Raw genomic sequence first — 6000 nt, 5'->3', positions numbered from 1 at the left:
GATTAGATTGGAGAAAGCCAAAGAGGTACGGCTATACTACGGAGCCAGGGAAGAGACGCGGCATGGAGAGGCAGACAGGAGGAGGGTGACTAAGTGAATGCAGTTTGCTGTATCGCAGTGGAGTCCACAGGCTGTCTGGCGGATCTTATTGAATCAACAAATGGATTTACATGGCATATGAGGAGCACGCACTAATACTGTCTTTACGTCCTTTCACCGCTGCGACCACTGTGAAGAAAGCGCGGCAGAGGGTTACAGCCGACAACTCATCTCTCAGCTGTGAGCAGATTAGAGTCTACTCAGCGGCAGTACAGGCTATTCTGTAAGTATTTGTATAGGGCTGGAAATGTCACAATTTTGAATGTGTGTGAGTGTGTGCCCGAGGCTCCTGTACAGCCTGTGATGCTTTTTTCATGAAGAACAGAACATAAGAGTGAACAGGGGGAATGCAAATGTACTCATGCTGCAATGCCTGCTCACTTGTCTCATGCTTTTTAATGGTGTGATGTGAAGAAGTAGCCTGGACTTGACTGTGTGTCTTCCTCCACAGTGCCGGTAAGTGTGCGAAAGGGGGAGAGTGACGGTGTGTGTTGGGGTGCTCATAATAGCAGCCCCATTGGTATTCAGCGGAGGGAGCTCCAGGATCTCGCTGCGCCTTTCCCCGGGATGGGATCACAGAGCAGGGATTGTGCTTGCCCACGGAGAGCCCGGTGAAATGGGTGAGTGTCCGTTTCGTTCTGCATGTCCTTCTCTCACCACGCCATATTTCTTTGCTCACATCTTACAACATATTCTTTTTTTTTACACACATTTCTGGGGCTTACACTGCAGCTCTTCTCCATTTGGCCAGTTTTTATCTCGTCCACTGTGCTCCCACCTGTTTCCCCTCTACACCCCTCCATAAATCTATCCTTTTTTACTCACTGTCTCTCCCTCTCCTTACCTCCCCCATTGCTGAGACAAACAGGCCTGTCCACTGTGACGGATTTGCAAGAAATCTGAATGGCTCACCTCCATTTGTTGCCTTGACCCTTTTTTCACCATATCTATCTCTTTGTGTCTGTCTCACCTACTAGTTCACATTCCCTTGACTTCCACTATTTGTGATTCTGAAATTTAAGTATTTTTCCTGAAAGAGGCAGTGAATAAAGATGCTCTACATGTGCTATTTGTGCATCTGTCAATCACTGTGATTGCATTGCATGTTCGTGTGTGACACAATGCAGCAAGGCCAGAGGTGCATTTGTAAATGACTGGTGGAACAGAAGATTATGAAGTAAATGCATTCTTTAATTGCTTCAGGCTTGACAGCTGTGTCACTCATGTGCAGCCTCGTGCACACACTGAGACACCACAGAGTTTTGTACGACTGACATACCTTGTGCACACCAGCTCACATCCACACCTACGTCTCTTAACACCTGCGACACAATAGCATGCTAATAGTGCCTACCAGCGCTAGGCAGTTAGCAACACACACATATGGGCTTCTCCTAAAGAGTCCTGAGAGGATACGGGTGCCACTGGGGGGTCACGTCTATTCACACTGCAGTATTGATTGGAGACAATACGCTGAATAGAAGCTAATGTTTCTTTTTAACGACCCTATCATCTCAGTGGTAAAAGGAATACAGCACCAACCCCTTCGAATGATTTAGACCACATCTGCCATTTTCCAAACTGTATTTCAGGATAAAGGTTATTGACAGTCTTTTGTGTTTGAGAAGCCACATTAGCCTTATTTTCATGGGTTCATTGTGGAGCTGATCATATGGTTTGAAAGTGTTTCCACTGTCTTAAGTGAACTGTACCGTGCTGCCGGAAGTAATACCTCCCAAAAAATTATTGTAGCCCTGTTCAGCTCCTCATATGCTTTAGTTAAGGATGAGCTATGCATTGCAGAACATTCTATGGGTAAGAGAGAACACAGATTCAGGCAAAAACGAGATATATACCTATGCAGATAAACAAAACAGTAATCGCCATACGCTGACCACTGTTTTTACATTCATTCATTTCATTCTTATTCATTGTATGTTGATCCGACATGCTTAGCAGAACATCAGCCAAAGCATTGGAGATTGGAGGAATTTGAAATGTCACTGAATTTTCTGTTTTTCATAACAGCTCAGTCACAAAACTATTGGAAAGTTATGGTTATCGCATCAAAAGCTGAAAAAAAATTCAGATGATGTTTTGAGAAACAAAATAGTGTATTTATTATTATTACTGAGCTACAGATATTTCTGTAGACAATGAAAAGCTGCAGTTTGCAATTTGCAAAAGTGCTTTATGTTTCCTATGTGCATCATTTGAGCACAGCAAATAAAGAGAAGTTATTGTGGTCGTAAAAATGCTTTGAGGTCTGTGCTTCAATTCTGTTTGAAGTGTGTATGTGTGCATGTGTGTTATCCTAGATTAGGTTTGGATAACATTTTTTTTACCTTGAGAATACATCAAACAATACTTTTATTCTTTGAATGTTGGAATAGTATGTACTTTACAAATACAGGATGTTATAACTATGTATTGCATAGAAATGCCACAACCTGACATTCATTCATTTCGGCATTTCTTTTCAAGTGCTCTAAAGTTTAGTGATTTCTAGTGCATATGTATTCAACAGGTGCGCACTGTTGCATAGTAACAGAAGAGAAGACAACCTGTTGGCTGCACAGTTTAACAATGCTTAGCTATTTTTAGATTTAAGTAATCTTCCAGACAAAAGGCATGCTGATTTATTAGGAAGTGAACAAAGAAAACACAGTAGGCAGTCAACTCTGTGTAGGCCCAGGCCAACATTAATTTCACCATCTGTCATTTGCATATCTGTTTACCTGTCTGCCTGAAGCTCTGCAGTGAAGAGGACTATCATAAAAGGATGCTTCATTTCAGACCCATTTCATTTGTTAGGTTAGGAACTGGATTACAAACTCATGATTAAATGCTTCTATACTTCTATGAATTCCAGAAAATATTTTAAAGGACTATAGTAAGTGCACACAACAAAGAACAGCTCAGAATGTGGAGGCGTCTTTGACAAAGATAGCGGAAAAACTGAGACAGTGAGTTCACAAACAATTCACATTCATGAGTTCCAGATCACAATTGAATTTCATGATAACCTGCCTGCTGACCAACGTAGAGGATCAATTTCAACATTATTACTTACAAGTTTAGAAACAATTTAGGATTATGTTCTATTAAGTGTGACACCACTTAGCAATATTCATCAATTGAAAATTTCCTCAAAAAGAGTGATAAAGAGTAATAATATAGTTTCAACAAAGCTAGTAGGACAGCCACAAACATCATGAAAAGGGGTCAAAACTACCTCCCTCCATGTTGATTGTGTGCATTCATGATTAACATGCTACTGAAGAGTGAAACAGTAGCAATTTGTGCCTCTTATGGTACATGGAGATTCAAACGCTGTGGGGTCAAGGGTTCCTGTAAACAACTCAGTGGAACTTCCTTTGCTCAGTCTGTTTTTATAGTAATCTGATAATTCCAACTGTCTGGCACTTTCTTAACATCAAAACATTATTTATGAAATAGAGGTACATAACATATTGCCTGGACCATGTGTGTTATTCCAAAACGTTTAGGCTAGATTTCTAAGTTCTGAGTTATCTGATGGTGCCACAGCTGGATTGCAGGGGATCTTTATGGCCTTTATGGAGGTATTTACTGCTCTGTAATTACATTTTAATGGACTATTTGGCAGAATTTTTTTTCATATATCCTGATGAGTTTTGACAAGCGAAGTGAGAGAATAGATCTTACCGTTACAGCTCCAGTGGTGTGAGTGGCAAAGTAAAGCTTGTCACAGTCAAATACACCTCCTTGTTTCTGACCAAGTGCATGAAGCAGGATTTGAGACGTGCTCCTGCCTCGGGCACAATTGCCAGTCAAGGGCCCGTGTGCCCTTCAGTGCGAGCTTTGCAAAATACGACTTGCCTGGGATATTGTAGAAAATGACAGTCAGCTAAGTTAGAATTGAAGTGAAAAGATAGGTGGGATGATTAGGAGAAAAGCTAGAGAGGTGCAGATGTAAAATTAGATGGAGAGGATAGAAGGGGGGTAGTTTAAAATGAGCATGTTGGGATTAAATTGTACAGTGAGTGCAAAGGAGGATGGGGCAAACAAGCAGCGGACACTGTAAAAGACTGGAGTGACAAGGGCGAAGTAGACAGCAGGACGACAGGCGAGGTGCAGTGTGACGTGGACGGGAATGACGGACGTGATAAAGGAGAGTGGCACAAATGTCACCATGCTAACCTTTCATGCACTCAACTTTGCACTGCTCTCTCCTCTCTTCACAGATTAGCGCGTGCCAAAGATGGACCTTGAATAGGCAACATGGAAGTCTAAACCAACGCTGCACTTTTTCTGGATAAAACTTCCCTTAGGAGTCGTTGGACTGCAAACCAATTAGTGAGTTGGACATACCTTTGAGTGGTGTGGACTTTATCAAAAATGAAATAGGTGATGCTTGAGCAGTGGCATGGAGCTTTTTGACCTGTCTGGATTTATGGGTTGGATATCCCATCAAGATTACAACACTTTAGTGAATGCTGCGGAAGTCCCCCCCACTGGCTTGTGGGCAAAAGCGAGTAATTGAAAAATCCTCCCCTGAGAACCTCTCCATTTTGATTTGTTGTTCTGAAAGAGAATTTATATATTTCCCCCTCTTTACTGAAGAGCAATTTTAACAAAACAGGCTTTATCCTTCCCTTTCTACCGTTTTGCTACGGTCTCCTCTCACATTGCGGAGAAATACATTATGAAACAGCGCCATTCTTCTTCATCCTCCCTCAGTGACGGAAAGAGAGGAGGGACAGATTGTCCAGAATAGATAACCAGCGAAGAAGCCAGGCACAGAGAAAAAATCAAAAGTAGACTAAAAGAATATTGTTGAAAATCTGTGTGTAGAGTTTTGTGCCTTTTCTATTTGTTGCTTGTTAGCGCCATGTGCAGTAGACGGGTCAGGAAACACAAGCAGAGTTGGGCACTGGTAGGGAAAAGATTGAAGGATGTCCTGGTAAAGAGACAGCACTGAATGAAAGCAGAGCTCTGAGGCTGGTAAGACGGGTGGATACAGGCAGACAGGTAAACAGGCAGGACCCAGTGTCAGGCACAGTGCCAGGCAGACATCCAGTGGCGACACAGTCATTGTCATTCTGCTGAGGGAAAGGACTCAAGGGAAGAAGCCAGTGAAGAAAAAAAAAGAGAGGATTCCGGTTTTGGTAGCATCTTGAGATTCCATCCAGTATCAAAATCCCATGCATTGAAGGCATAAGGCAGTCAGGCAGGGAGGAGAGAGAGACTGCCATCAGAAAGGGGAATAGGGAGAGAGCAGGTGTCGGAAATCCTCCCCTTCATCTGCTTGTCATTTACTTCTTTATATTTTCCCCTCGTCTGGTGAGCTGATTGGTTTTCTGGTGCTAGCGGGCCTGTGCTGCAATCCTGACAAACAAACAGAAAGACAAACTAAAAAAAGTCAAAAAAGGAGACTGTTTGACTCAATTTTTTGCAGCTTCCTTTTTTTTTTTCTAAAGATAAGAAGAAAACAACACACCAATCAATCCCTCATTTTCGTCTGACCAGAACTGATCCAGAGCTTGTTTCAAAGGGATTATTTTTGGATTCTTCTGTGGTTTTTCGGCCTCACTGTGACACTTTGAGATTCTGTGACCCCCACGCCCCCCTGCTTGGGCTGAAGTGCTAAACTCCGACTTTCCCCCAAGATTTCGGCGCCTGCTAACTGCTACAGAGATAATATGGCACGGCGCTTCTGAAACCGTCTGATTCATTCTGTAAGTAAGCTGCTCCCATTGTCTACATATGTGTGTGCATGTCATTAGCATGCATTTGAATCGTGTGTGTGTGTGACAAACAGATGCGGTTTGACTTTCTGCAGTGTTCCTTCTGTATAATGTCTTTGCTTTCCTTTGCGTCCTTTCACCTCAGGCTGTTTGTGTGTCTTCTCAGAGATTC

At 42.5% G+C, this 6000-nt stretch overlaps 1 protein-coding gene across 2 annotated transcripts in view; it reads left to right on the top strand.

Annotated features, from left to right (window-relative positions):
- The window catches only part of grik5 (glutamate receptor, ionotropic, kainate 5), a 108038-nt gene continuing 102038 nt past the window's right edge, over positions 1–6000 (top strand). The window contains exons 1-3 of one of the 2 annotated variants that reach the window (XM_033980801.2): positions 1–322; positions 551–719; positions 4326–5819. The gene's annotated coding sequence lies outside the window, so the exon portion shown is untranslated. The remainder of the gene's footprint in view (positions 323–550; positions 720–4325; positions 5820–6000) is intronic. The other variant, XM_055227601.1, reaches the window with a different exon arrangement.

Source organism: Periophthalmus magnuspinnatus, chromosome 16, assembly GCF_009829125.3.
Source record: "Periophthalmus magnuspinnatus isolate fPerMag1 chromosome 16, fPerMag1.2.pri, whole genome shotgun sequence".
Taxonomy (NCBI): Eukaryota; Metazoa; Chordata; class Actinopteri; order Gobiiformes; family Gobiidae; genus Periophthalmus; species Periophthalmus magnuspinnatus.
Note: the sequence above shows the minus strand (reverse complement) of the source record. Positions and strands in the feature narration are given on the sequence as shown.